Source organism: Mytilus californianus, unplaced genomic scaffold (assembly GCF_021869535.1).
Source record: "Mytilus californianus isolate M0D057914Y unplaced genomic scaffold, xbMytCali1.0.p SCAF_5, whole genome shotgun sequence".
NCBI lineage: Eukaryota > Metazoa > Mollusca > Bivalvia > Mytilida > Mytilidae > Mytilus > Mytilus californianus.
The window spans coordinates 42,328,399-42,343,979 of record NW_026262701.1 but is presented as its reverse complement, the minus strand read 5'-3'; the positions used below and the strand labels follow the sequence as shown (position 1 = coordinate 42,343,979).

General features: G+C 32.6%; 2 long non-coding RNA genes across 2 annotated transcripts; one reads left to right on the top strand and one right to left on the bottom strand.

Moving 5' to 3' along the window:
- The first annotated feature begins 5,403 nt into the window (after positions 1-5,403).
- LOC127702241 (uncharacterized) lies at positions 5,404-7,323 on the top strand. The gene is made up of 3 exons (XR_007982340.1): positions 5,404-5,570; positions 5,940-6,029; positions 7,183-7,323. It is a non-coding gene; the product is annotated as an uncharacterized LOC127702241 (long non-coding RNA).
- A 1,886-nt stretch (positions 7,324-9,209) lies between these two features.
- LOC127702236 (uncharacterized) lies at positions 9,210-14,675 on the bottom strand. The gene is made up of 3 exons (XR_007982334.1): positions 14,632-14,675; positions 10,392-10,497; positions 9,210-9,851 (listed from the first exon to the last, which is right to left on the bottom strand). It is a non-coding gene; the product is annotated as an uncharacterized LOC127702236 (long non-coding RNA).
- Positions 14,676-15,581: the final 906 nt, after the last annotated feature.

Below are 15,581 nucleotides of genomic sequence, written 5' to 3'. Positions count from 1 at the left end.
AGCATCGTATAGAATTAAACTATATAAAAAATCATAACATAACTTACTATCAAAATCTGAATTGGGTGGTTCATCCAGAGGATTCTAGTACCAAAGGTTAACGCGTCAGCTAATTTATAGTCGGCCTTTTACTGCTCCATTAACTTAAACACGGACTTTCCGGGTAGGCAAGATAAACATTTACGTAAAAGACAACATCTTCATCCAATCAGAATTTAGCAAAAACATGACATTTATGAAGTGTTATTTTTGTCCCCCGCGTAACGCGGGTGTCCGTCCGTCCGGTCTTGTTAGCGCTCTCACAGGTACAATTCTTGCCAGATTTTTATAAAACTTATACTATAGATTAATATCGGCAATATCTCGGACAAGTTCTATAATGGTGGACGATCGATTTTTTTTAAAACAGTTATGCCCTTGGAAAAATTTAATTTATGGAAAATGGCCTCGTTAGCGCTCTCACGGGTACAAATCTTGCCAGATTTTTATAAAACTTATACTACAAATTAATATTAGCAATATCTCGGACAAGTTCTATAATGGTGGACGATCGACTTTTTTTTAAATATTATGACCCTTGGAAATATTAAATTTATGAAAAATGGCCTCGTTAGCGCTCTCACGGGTAGAATTTTATTATGAATCTTATAGTATACTATATATACTATAAGTAATGCCCTTGAAGGTCTGTTTGAAATATTTAGTATACAATATAAAAAACTTTTTTTGTCCTCCGCTCACGCTTTTTATTTACAAATTGTTTTAAATTTTAAAGAACAACAAAAAAAAAGTGTTTTTTTTGTTGTTGCCCTTGGATAGATAAAATATGTGCAACGCGGGGGACATTGGAATTCTGTTCTTTTATCATTTTTACAGCACTGCATCAATACCGCTGCTGGTAGACTATCAGTCCTCGAGTTTATCATCAGCTCAGTGCTGACATGATTTATAACAAAGCTGTCTTAAAATTGTCCGCTTATAAAGTAAAAAATTATAAAGAAACGAAGAATTCAAGTCACTCAAGCAAAGTTGGTTGTTATAGATGGATATGACTAATTTTTAGGTTTTTGTGTTGTTTTTATTTTTTGTCGATTTTATTCTTTTATTTTCTAATTTTTGGAGTTAATAATATTCACCATGGCACTATTTAATTTCATAAAAAAATTAATTCCTTTTTTTAAAGTACTTAAAATATACTGTGTGCGGTAATAAACAATAGAAGTATAAATCAATTAGATTATAAACTTATCCAAGGATAGATTGAATTAAATACACTGTAAAATAATGCTATGAAAACCCCAAATAAAATTCTTGTTCCACGATGAAATCAAATATTTTTCCTTGATAGTCACTGCTTTATTTCAAACAAGAAGATTTCAACATATCACTGTTTTTAAGGTGGAAATGCAAATCCTCTTTAAGTAAAGAGACTCTCCAATTGTAATGATTGTATTTCAATACGCTACAAGAAATCACTCAAGAAACAAGTCCAAATTTTGCAGAGTTGTACTGGAAACTACGAAATATTTCGGAACAAAAAAGAAAGTAGGGTTCTCTAGAATACTTTTAGCATATGCTCGCAAAAAACAATGCAAGAACTACCTGGATGTCAGTAGGTTGACCACTTTTCCTTTAAGGGCCCCTCTACTATTAGAGTAATGGTTAGATTTTAGGGTTAAGGCTAGTGTTAGGGTGAGTTTAGTATATCTCTTATTTGGGTTTAGACCCTAAAGTATAAGAATGCCAAATTATTTCTAAACCTGTCGAACATACTAGTGGCAGTCTAAATTTTTCTAAGTATTCTAAAAGAGAGACGAAAGATGCCAAAGGGACATTCAAACTCATAAGTCGAAGATAAACTGACAACGCCATAGCTAAAAAAAGAAAAAGACAAACAGACGAACAACAATACACAAACGACAACATAGAAAACTAAAGACTGAGCAACACTAACCCCACCAAAACATAGAGTTATTGTTTAGGACGTCTAAGAAGAGATTTTAATATATCACATGGATGGAATCGACAGTATCTTGCAAAGATTTAAACATATATAGATTACAAAGTCAGTAATCTCATGTCGTAATTCAAAGAATGACAGTCAATAGGGCAGTAGAAAAAGGTGAACAGACATTTAACCGTCTGCAACCATCATTTGTATATTTACAAAATAAAATATGATGGGGATTAGAGGGTTAAGCACTAAATTTGTAATCCATGCACAGTAGATCATGATAATTAAACTGTATTCTTTCACTTCCTTGATCTGATTAGCATCAGTTATTTTGCCTAAGGCTTTACAGTTTATATATTAGGTGTACAATAATAGTGCATTAAGTTGTTTTCCAAACATGAAAATATTTGTGTTTATAGGAATTCGACTCATAGCTATAATCATTTTCACTGCAAATATTTACAAGTTGTGTTTTCATTTTGAAGCCCCTATTTTCTCACGTTTCTTGTGTAAAGGGACATCTCTTCCTAAATTTAAATAATATCGAAGAAATATTTATTGTTTAGTATATTTTTTTTCATTTGAAAGTATCTGTATCATAATATAAAAAAAATTAGCAGATGCGGTATGATTTCTCAACAAAAGACCAAATAACATAGAATGTTAGCAACTATAGGTCACCGTACGGCATTCAACAATGAGCGAAACACATACTGCATAGCAAGCTATAAAAGGCTTTGAAATGACTAATGTAAAACAATGCAGACGAGAAAACTAACGGCCTGATTTTGTTTTAAAAAAAAACAATAAACGAAAAAACAAATATGATAAACAGCAACAAACGACAACCACTGAATTCCAAGCTCCTTTCTTTGGACAGGCACATACAGAATGTAGCAGGGTTTCAATGCTTGCGGGCGCGCAAATCCACCCATACCTGGCCCATTGGTGTAAAAGCACAACATAAGATCAAACTATAAAAATCAGTTGAAAAAGACTAAACTCATCAGATCGATACAAAACAAAAAAACAACTAACAAAAATACAAAATATATAAAGTACAGATCTGAGAGTAGTTACTGAAAGCTATTTCAAAGTCAATAACAAGTAATTAAATAATCATGTAACTAAGACAAATATGTCAATCAGTACACATCCAAATTCAAGCGGATTAAGGGTAAAGACGTCATTAGCAGTCAGAAAAAAACATAACCTTGTACAATGCCAACATATAGGTATCGAAAGATTGTAGGACCGTGCATGTGAATGTACACATGTGTATAACACTAGTTTTAGTTGGATTTTATTTGATTGATATCAAGATCAACATTTATACCGATAAAACAAAGATCTAGTAACAGTGTTGAATTGGTAACCGTTTAGAAAAAGTTTATTTAAAGGTTATAATATAAATATGATATAATATGATATAATCTCAATAGTTTGTAGGTGTATCATCACGACGAAATATAAGGTCCCGAAAGGTCTTTAAACAGAAAGAAGAACTGGAGCGTCGTCAGATCCTTGTAAGCGAAGCTTGGGATACAGGGTCAATATTTCAAGCAGATTGAACTATTTACTTACCTATTCGTATTCTTTCTGACAAGAAGAATCGAATGAGAAATACCTTTTAACGGGATCCCACCCTTAAATATCTTGATTCTTAATCGTTTATCTCCTTAATTTGTGCTATTGCCATCGTCTTGGCATCCGCCCTAAACCTTTTCAAAGCTCTACTACTGAAGCCAACTTAAAGCCAACTCTTACGAATGTCTAGATTATATTTTTTTAATTAATTCAACCAACAACACAACATTGCCGCCATCAAAATGTCTAGATCTACATTCTATATATTTCTACCAAAACCATCAAACGATTCATTATAGGAGTTATTGCTCATAAATTAGAAGATTCCGGCTAGTTTAAGGGTTTTTGTCCTATTTCTTTTTATTATTTTGAAAACTGGTATATATTGATAAAAACTACCAATCTCATTGGTAATCATAAGTATATAAAATCAGTATAATGATCGGCAAAATAAGATCTGCCAAAATTTAATTGATATTACTGAAACCCATCAATGGGCTAATTGGAGGTGTTATTGTCTTTTAATGAGGATATTTGAACAATTTTTATATTTTGTTTATTATCCAATAATTTATAATAGGTAAACAGAAACTGTAGAAAGCAAAGTAATGAAAATACTTGATCTACAAAATGCTGACATGAATGAAACAATCACTTGATTCGTAAAATGAGTTATTCTCTTTATTTTACCAATTTTGACTATTTCTTCCTACTATCTTGCCCCACTGGGGATTAGAAATATGGTCATCATCGGTCTCCATCCGACAGGCAGTAAAACCCGCGCCTAATTGGGGCGTCCGTTTGGCTGTGCGGGATGTCCAAGTAAGCAGCCACCACCGGTCAGAATGGGGACGTTAAATCGGATGACTCGTGTAAAGAGGGTGCCACGCTCTTTGCACGTTAAGAACCCTTGCTAGGCTAAATTTCTGTCCCTATTCAATACCCTCATTTTCATTTGGCAGTCTTAATGACCCCGTCCTTCATCCCGGACGGCCTCCACAGAACCTACCTTTTGTATGTATTGTTAATTTGTTCTCGTCCTGAATATGAATGAAATATTTGTCACTGGACGTTAAGCAGCCAACAATCAATCAATCAATCCTACGTTCTATCTTGAAAACAATCTTTAGTCAGAAACTTTAATGGAAACGGCAAAAATAAAAAATAATTGGCAATACGAGATCTACTGTCTGGTGACTTATCGGAATTATTTTCTTTAAATGAGGGTCGTAAGGAGGGGTATGTGCACAGACGAACAGCAGATAAAATGGCTATTTTACGGTGAACGAAAAAATATAAAAATATTATTCACGTTGCTTTTTCACCAATTTGTACGAATCGTGGTAAATAAAGAGCTTCGTGTAAACGACAAAATATTTCTCTGTTAATCCTAAGTTACAACTACTGCAACCTTGTTCTGACTGATAGAAAACATTAAAATCTGTAAAGCTGTATCATTATTTTCTATCGCTATTTGCAGTTCTCTCCCCTAATGAAAGCTACACTCTGTTGGTTTAATGCTTCGAGACTACTATTCGATGAAGGATGAAATCACTTGTATTATATCTTTATTTAAGATAAAAACATATTTTTATCAGTTGATATATCCATCGTAAACGGAAACAAAATATATATATTTTTGCAGTACTTTTAAATCTATACAAATAATTGTTTACAGGACATTTTTAAATAAATTTACAAAAAGACTTGATGATTTGAACAGATGGTAGTTTTATAGCTAAAAAATAAATTTTTATCCCATTTACACGGAAATGATTTTTTTAATGGTGCCACGGTAAAAGTAAATTTGTCCGGAAAAAAGTTGTTTATTGAAAACAACAACACTGATATTAATCTTTGGTACATATAATTGGACGACCAAAAGAAATGTTTCCTTTGGCAGTCTTGTCCAACCGGAAAAGTTCATTAAATTAAATGCGCAAAAGTTGATGAAGACAATAACAGGTATACTATAAATTGACTCGTACCCATGTATGTGGAACCAGTGTCTTCTGGAAAATACAAATACGTAAGTAGTATATGTTTGTTTTATTTTAAATTTTTATATAATATAATACTTAAAAAAATATTAATTTGTATCTTTAATTGAGATATGATTTAAGTAATATTAAGTTTTATAATAAAACATATTTCCCTTACCCACGTTCTTTTTAAAACTTAACAAATACTTGTAACAGAATTTATATATGGGTACCAAAACTGGTGTGTGGCTGATAACGTGTTTAGTTAACTTCTACATGTCTATATAAACGTTAATCAAAAGAGGACAATGTGATTTTGTAAATATGATTAATATTAGTAAATAAATATGATCTAATTGATTTTAATATGAGTGATCGTTTTTTTTTTAATCAGAATAGCAACTATATTTGAACAGGATTTAACATCAGTGATCAAAGAATGGAACTGTCAAAAAATACAGCGTTTTTCATCTTGATTGGGATGATGCTTATAACCAGATGTTATGGTAAGTTTAACTTAATAAATTATTACTCTCTCTCTCTCTCTCATCGGTTGACTAGGTCACAGGGTGGGTTCGAACCAACGACCCTCCTCGTTTAAGACAACAACTCCATAAAGGCGGGTTTTTTATAGGGCTAAAAAGTTTTTCATAGATTCATTATAACGATTGACGATATTAAAAATACAGCTCTTGTTATACTGTATTTGCCTCTCTCTCTATCTTTCACTTTCAATCAATCAATTTAAATTTCCTTTATTATTTCATAATTGAAAATCGTAGTTACCCTTCATTATCAGAATGAATGAAAAATCAATACTTATGGTTAAGCGGTAAATGCATGTATATGTAATGTCAGTACGATAACATATATGTGTCATATGAATATGCTTGGTACTATTTTAATACGCTTAATTTGGATATTTTACGTCCTAGTTCACCAGTTAATACTAGAAATCCTAAGAACATGATTCTAAAATAAAGCTCGTATATATTGAGAGGGATTGATGAATGTTTAACGTCCAGCAGGTGATATTCTAAAAATATTTAGGACGAAATCTTTTTAAATTAAATGTTATATGAATATGAACCATGTTAAGTCGGATTTTTTTCAGGTGCTAGCTCAAATAGTAACATCCTTTAAGAATACAATTTATCCAACAAGGGCATGTTATTGCTACTTTGAGCCAATCAGATTTTGCTCACACTCATCCTCCTAAGAACTTAGGGAAGAAGCAACAATTTCCAATTTGAATGTTCGATTGAATAGGTAACAGGGATCGAATGAACGATCTCTCGCGTTCAAGACGATAACAATTCCACTGGTACAACAGTTTTTTCATAGACTGATGTATTTTCCGATTGACTATATATAAAATACATATACAAATATAGGTCATTGCAACGTTTTTATTTTGTCCTATTAAATGTAGAGTAAATATATTGTGTGTCCTAATGTGAATATTCTTTTTAGATTTATGTCTTTCATGTTTTGCCAAAAAATTAACTTTTGGCCATGGAAACAGTATGTCTACAGGATATTCAGACATGAAGTCCCATAAATACGAAAAAATGTAATTTTAGTAAGTTGTTGTTGTTAGGACAATTTTATGTACATAATATTATATTTATACTATGAAGTTTATTTTTTCATCATCAGGTTGTTCTTGCAAAGTTGCATTTTCATCGTACATTACCGAAGCCAGTGCAAATTCACAAAGTGCATCTATGACAGACGGAGCCATAATTAAATTTGATAGAATCGAGGCAAATTACGGACTGGGATACAGTACCAATACAGGAAAGTTTACAGCACCTTCCTCAGGTGTTTACGGGTTCACATGGACCTTTTGCGTCGATTCGCGTACTACTGACGGCGGCCCTTTGAATTACGGAGAATACGGCACAGAATTAATGAGGGGCAATTCCGTAATTGGCGTATTGCATACAGATACGGAAACGAAAAACGATGACGCATGCTCAACAGGTTTTGTCATCAAGTACATATCTGAAGGAATGGAAGTTTATGTCAGGAATAATTATGCTCACCAAGGAAAAATCTTGAGCAAGGAGAGTCAGACCAGAACAACATTCTCTGGATGGAAATTATATCAATGATATTTGAATTTGATAGTTTTATTCACCTCCTCGATTTTTTATTTAAATTAAGTGATTTTAGAAAGACGTGTTTTCTTCAATATTCCATGTCTTGCATTTTTAAAGAACATTTTAGTTCTTTGCATATTTTAAATTTAATGTCTTTTTTCATATGTTATCTGCTACAGTCCGGACAAGAATCATTTGCATTAATAAAGTTTTGTACTTCGAAATTTTATGCATTTTGATTGGAAATATTCCGAGGTCAGTTCCAAAGCAATAAGTCCAGGTTAAAACAAATAAACATGGAACTGATTACAAATAGCTCTGCATAAATTCTAAATCAAAGAAAGATCAGGCCGAAAGAGTAAGCAACTCTGCTATTCGTGTTATCACTTGTCATGTGATATCAGTTATTCAAGTAGCTGGTATATTCCATGGCAATGATTCCGACAAAAATAGTCAGATAGATAGTGAACATGACTGCGGTACCTATAACGGAGTTAGAATATTTCTCATGATTAGAGATACTGTTTAGAGATAAACCAATTCGGATGGATTATTTCAATCATCATTTCGTTTGTCATACACATTAAAAAATGCAATCTCTGCATCGTATATAACGTTTACTTCGACCAGACGTGGCTGCGTATTTATACATCCATCACTACCAGACTGTAGAAGTGTAAGGGATGACCATATTTATATACCCAAGTATAAGCATTGGGATGTTCATCATAAATAACAGGCACAGAAATGTTTGTAGCTGATTGTTAATATGTCGATATCCAAGACAAAACCTTTATAGAAAGATAGGCATTTCGTAATCCTCTACCCTCATCAACCATGGTTTATTTACATGTTTTGGATGATCGTTGGCATACAACAGTCTCCGGGACAAGTTTGCACTTCCGCTGAGTGCAAAAGTTGTCACCTTAATTTTTGGAGTTAAGTCAAAATGAAGTTGATAACTTGGTTGGTATTGGTTCCCTGATATTTGTCCTAAAAAATTTTGGCTCTAGCACCACTGTTGAAAAAGTTATGCCCCTTTTTTCAACAATTTCCTCAGAGGAAAAGTAGTTTTCCTCAAGGGAAATCAAATTTCCCTGAAGGAAAAAGATTTTTCCTTAAGGGAAATTGTATTTTCCTCAAGGGAAAAAGATTTCCCTTAGGGAATTTGCTGCATTAATATTTCCTTTGAGGAAATTCTATTTCCTGTGAGGAAATTTGCGGCTTCAAATTTTCCTTTGAGGAAATTCTATTTCCTCTGAGGAAATTTGAGGCTTCAAATTTTCCTCTGAGGAAATACTTTTTCCTGTGAGGAAATTTGCGGCTTCAAATTTTCCTTTGAGGAAATACTTTTTCCTGTGAGGAAATTTTGTCAACAGCAATTTCCTGTGAGGAAATTTTTGACAAACACTTTTCCTTGAGGGAAAATTCAAGACCACAAATTTCCTCTAAGGAAAATATTGTTCTCCAAATTTCCTCTATGGAAATTTCTCTTATTCAATTTTTACCTCTATGAAAATTTCATAACAGTAAAAACAGTATGAATATAATTTTTCCTGAGACTGAATAATTAATACAAAAGATAATTAAAACTTTAATAAAATGTTCACTGATGAGTAACATGACATACAAAAACAATAGGCTAGCTGTTTGAGACAATACAATAATAAGCATAACGCTATGAATATCATACTATTTGTGATGTTATCAATATTGTGCTCATATTTGCAGATTAAATAAAATAACCACTTTTCATGTTAATTTAACTTTTCTGCTGCGTACAATTATTCAATCCCCTACAAAACAGTTCAGTGCATAAATAATTCCATCCACCAGACATCTTCCTTCAATTGGTAGAGAATACATTTTTGCAATTTGTTCTTCAAACATCTTCCTCTATATAGTTGATATGACAGAGCTATGTACATGAATGGATAAAGCTGGTGTTTATTTCGACAAAAAAAATACTATTTTTTCTACATTTCTCCCTAATCCTTCAGTGTAGGTTGTTGCAATTACACAATTGTGTTCTTGTGCATCTATGATTGTACTCCATTTTGTTTACAGCCATTTTGTAGAAATTTCCTATTTTCTTTTTCCAGGTAAGCACACATTTCATTTCACATTAATCCAATTAGCACACAATGTAGAAAAGTATTAACCTTAAGTTTCCTCTTCTGTATTGATCTGTTGATGATCATGAAAACCAAGAAGTCTCTGCACCTATAAATACACAAAATATAAATTGAGAAAAAAACAGCAATATGAAATAAGCTTATTTTATCATGTTTAATATGAACATTTTGAGAAACTTAAATTTGATATTCCTACTAATCATGATTATGAGTTCTGTTATTTCAGTGCTTTGTGTCCACGACTTAATATCAGTCGTTTTAGTGCCTTGCAGTAATAATGAGTTGAGCCACTTGCAACAGTTTTTACAGTTTGTTCATATGTTGTGCTATTTGAACCACTGTCCTAGATTATGGTTAGGTGGAGTGCTAAGAGACATGATTTTTTTATTACTTGTTATTGGCTTTGAACTAATTTAGATTGTTTAAATCTTTTCATGTTGGGGTCTTTATTGGCTGACTTATAAGGTATGGGTTTTCTCATTATCGAAGGCCGTCATTGGTCTTTAATTGCTTGCATCCACTTCATTGAACTCTGGTGGATAGATAACTCATTTACCATACCACATCTTCTTATTTTTATAGTAGTCATTCAAGGGCAATCACACTTATTATATAGAAGTGGTCTTACCATTTAGGCCTTGTTGTCTTCTGTTTATCTTGTTTTGCCGATCATTTCTACTGTACAGTTGTAATTGTTTATATTTTTCTTTATCTTCTATATTTCTTGCCCTAAACTTAAAAAAGGTAAAAACTATAATTTAATGACAGTCACTATAACTATTATTATACATCAGTATGTGTTTTTCTATATACCATGATATAAAAAAGAATGAAATATTTGTGCTATTTCATTTCACAGACTATTTGCCAGTCAACAGTTTCAAAGACATAACCACGGTCAATAGTTTAACAAACAAACATTCCCGTACTTTTTCATCGTGTTCATACTAATTTTTCAATGGACAACAATGACGTGATTAACTATTCTTCTATGATTTGTGTGCTTGACAACATTAAACTCTGAAATATTGTTAACAGTATAATCTGTATGTGTCTGTCGTCAAAATTTCAAATTAATATATTACTTACAGAAGCAATTAAAACAAGAGGCTCACAAAATGAATGTGGTCTAAGAACTTAAAAATATCTAATTTACCTATTCAAACCATATCATTATTATTTGCTTTTATATATAAATCAGAAATAACCAATTTAAAATGGAAAATTTTAAAGAAAACAAAAGGAAAAAAAGTTAAAAAAAATCCCCCAAATGTTTGGAACCCCCTTATGATTCATCACCCCAAAACTCAATCCCAGCCTTCCCTATGTGGTACATTACCTTGCAGTACAATTTCAGAGAGATCCATACACTTGAACACAAAGTTATTGTCTGGAAACAAGAAAAATGCTTGTTTTTTGGCCCCTTTTTGGCCCCAAATTCCTAAACGTTTAGGGCAATTACCCCCAAACTCAATCCCAGTTTTCCCCTTGTGATATGGAACCTTGTAGTACAATTTCATAAAGATCCATACACTTACACACAAGTTATTGTCCTAAAACTAGCAAAATGCTTGTTTTTTGCCCCTGTTTTGCCCCTAATTCCTTAAATTTTGAGGCAATTACCCCCAAAATCAATTCCAGCCTTCCCTTTGTGGTATGGTACCTTGCAGTACAATTTCAGAGAGATCCATACACTTGAACACAAGTTATTGTCTGGAAACTAGAAAAATGCTTATTTTTGGCCCCTTATTCCTGAACATTTTGGGCAATTACCCCTGAAATCAATTCCAGCTTTCCCTTTGTGATATGGAACCTTGTAGTACAATTTCAGAAAGATCCATACACTTACACACAAGTTATTGTCATGAAACTAGAAAAATGCTTGTTTTTTGCCCCTTTTTGGCCCCTAATTCCTAATATTTTGAGGCAATTACCCCCAAAATCAATCCCAGCATTCCCTGTGTGATATGGAACCTTGTGGTACAATGTCAGAGAGATCCATACACTAACACACAAGTTATGTCTGGAAGTTACAAAAATGCTTATTTTTGGCCCCTTTTTGGCACCTAATTCCTTAACTGTTGGTACCATAACCCCGAAAATCAATCCCAACCTTCCCTTTGTGGTATTGAACCTTATGGTAAAATTTCATAGAGATCCATTCACTTAAACTAAAGTTAGAGTGCGAAAACCAATGTGTCTTCGGACGAAGACGACGACGCCAACGTCATACCAATATACAACCGCAAAAATTTTTTGCGGTCGTATAAAAATCTTTAAGCTATAACTCAAAATATGGACAATTTTATGTTTAAAGGGTCTTTAATTTAGTTTGACAACTTCACAGACATACTAATATTTGACCTTTTCAAACTATACCAAATCACTACTTAGGCCCCAAAAAAATGTCTGTTTAAGGTTACATACTTTAGAAAAAACGGCTAGGTAAGATGGTATTTCCATTTTATTTTATTTTATTTTTTCATTTTATTTTTTGCGACATGATTTTGAGTCATGCCGTTTCGTATTGTCGTGGTCCGAGTTGATCCTTGGCCGAGTTGATCCTTGGCCGATTTTACCCGTTATTTTAATGATTGGATTATTTGCCTTGGTTATTGGTTGGGGAAAAAATGGCGGCAAAGTGTTTATTTCATCACATGAGTCACGAATTTCCTTATAACAGCTGTCATATTCACGATTGTGAACATTGGGATGTATCAGGCAATTGATTTATATTATTGGCAACACAAACTTCATTTTTGACATGAGTTCAGTTAATTTTTGACTTTACAACGGAAATAAAATGACTTAGGGTCGGCGCTCAAAAGGACGGTCGGTCGGGTAACCGTAAACAGACATATATTTTTGTTTGGCCTTAAGGATGTTCGCTACTCCATTTCAAAATAACAAGCTTTTTAAAGAATATGAATAAAGGAACTAAATAAACAGAAAAAATGAAGGGTCCGTGTGCTTGTTTTTAAGATATAAGCCAATAAAAATTTGGCGGGAAGTGATTCTCTCTAGATTTTTCATACACTAAACACTGGCACCTTTTTCTTTCAAAAGCTATGGAAAAATAACAAGGATTTTATAAGATTTTCAAATATGGCTTTTTAAACTATGTAATAAAAATATGAAAAGAAAAGTAGGGGTTTGCGGGCAAAATTTTTTTAATGGCACTGCATGGATAAAACCAGAGGATTCCGAATATCTGGTAAAAATGTAATTTCATCCGCAATAAATTTGGAAGGAGTATGAAAATAATTTGCAAGTTATACACTATATCCACACTAGAGACCTAAAAGAGTAGAAATACTAATTTTAATCAAACTTGGCATGAACTAAGATTAGGGAATTATAAGACAGTTTACCTAGTTTCATGGCAATAGCATATATACATTAAAGACTATAAGTTTGAACTTTGGGTGTTAATTTTTTGCCGTTTAAAGTTTAACGTTTAACTATCAAGATTTGGGCCTCTATAATTTAAATATTGCAAAAAATTGCTTTTTAAATGTCTTTATAACTATTTATATATAATTGGGTATGTCACATGTATGTACATGATGTATTTTAATGTAAAGCAGCTGAATACTCATTTGCTGTCTCAGATTTATTTCACTTCTTCAAAAGTCGAATTTATATGAGCCTATGCCTAAAATTAGAGATTTCAAAATTAAGGGGGGAGGCGGCTAATATAAAAATTCTTCATGTATATCTAAAAAATTATTTGTATTTCAAAAGGAAAGAAAGTTACTTATCTGCTTATAGCATACCACATGAGTAGAACAAGGTCCCATTAGGCCATGGAAGACTGAATAACATTTAAGGTCAATATATAGGCAGTAACACATTTTTACATGTATATGAAAAGGCATACACATAAGCTAGAGGAAATAAAAAAGTGTTTCTTTTTGGTAATTTGTAGGCTAAGGTGACATCATACAAGAAGTATGAGTGATTCTAAAACTAAAATAAAATAAATTCATCCCCCTACTTCATTGTACTTACTTTTTATGCATAAAAAATATAAAAATAAATTTTGAAGCAATACATGGTCCACACTAGGAAATCTTTTTGTAAAAAATGAAAATCAATGGATGATAACTGTGTACTTGGACTAACAATTAAGATTTCACATGCTGAAATGTCTCGTCAGCCCAATCTCAATCAGTGAAATAAACTATTGTTTGTTTTTTTTTAAAGTCATATGGAAGTAGTCCAAATAATTATGACGCATTGCAAGGCTTTTTTTTGGTAAATGGACAGAAAGTCACAGGACAAAAAGTCACAGGACATAAAGTCACAAATTTGATAGGACAAAAAGTCACAAATAATTTGTTGACAATTGTTTGAATATATAAGAGAAAGATCTTGAAATATATTCTTTTTATTACATATATTCATTTTTAAGTTTAGAAAATTGTTCATAAGCCTTGATAAATGAAAATTTATTAAATTTTAATCATGCAAGGAATATATTTCTTGGCACAATGAAGACATTTAAGTACCAAGCCACTTTGACATTTTGTTTTCATAACAATTATTTGATCATTATTGATATTTATTGAATAAATGTTAATTACAAAGTTGCTTCGTATATAGTAGTTCAAGAAAAAACAAAAATTTTATTTTTCAAATTAGTGTTTTCTTGTTAAAAGAAAAACAATCTCAAAACTGAATTGTGACTTTTTGTCCTGTGACTTTTTGTCTGTGAGACTTTTTGTCCTGTGACTTTTTGTCTGTGAGACTTTTTGTCCTGTGACTTTCTGTCCTACATTCTTTTTTTCTCTCTGACGCCGTAGGAAGGAGAAGTGAGTTGACATAACATGTATGTTATCATGCAAAATCAACAGTAATAAGTATACCTTTGATTGTCATCGTCACTGCAAATGGATCATTATTACTAGGGAGAATGAAACCAATAAATTGATCGGATCCGATATGAAGTTCCCTGTAACGGAGAACCTCTAACTTTGAGGTAATATTATTAGTGTCGGTGGTCTCACAAATGAATGAGGGTGAATTGCAGGTACATTAATTAGCAGAGAATAGACAATTATCAACTTGTTGTTCATTATCTCGCAGTTATTTACGGTTAAATAGCTGTATATATCCCAAAACAGGTGCTCGGAGCTAGTACTAGTCTATGACTTTTAAGTAACAATTATATTTATATTCACAATCAGTGGCGGATCGAAGGGGGATGGGATCCGGGGGTTTGATTCCCCTTTTTGTGAACGATCATTGCATTTAATCAGAGATTTAATGGAGACATATATTTCAGTGGCGGATCCAGAACTTTGTGTAAAGGGGGGGGAGGGCGCTGACTGACCTAAGGGGGGCCCGCTCCAGTCATGCTTCAGTGATTCACTATATAATCAACCAAATCCCCCCCCCCCTCCTGGATCCGCCTATGTACTATGTATTAAGACCCCCTTTATCCTGGCTAGAATCGCCCCTGATATTACATGTAAATCAAGTCCCGGGTTAATTACTGTTAGCATAATAGCATAACGGTAATCACAAAGAGTGTGGTAATTTTATAAAGGACGAGGATTAATAAATATACAATTCTTGAAGAGGGGGAGAGTGCACTTCACGATGATCGAAAATAAAGTGCCTTGCATGTTATTTTCATCATCTTGTCTGAAACAGTCTGAATAATGATTTTCAAGGCGAAGCGCGAAAATAAGTCATGTGAAATACTAACGTTGTACGGACAAAGCCTTAAATCCCTCAATGTTATGTCAAATGAATTATAGCGAGGAAAAGTAAATTTAATTTAATATCAAAACTAAATATTTGTTATATTTCG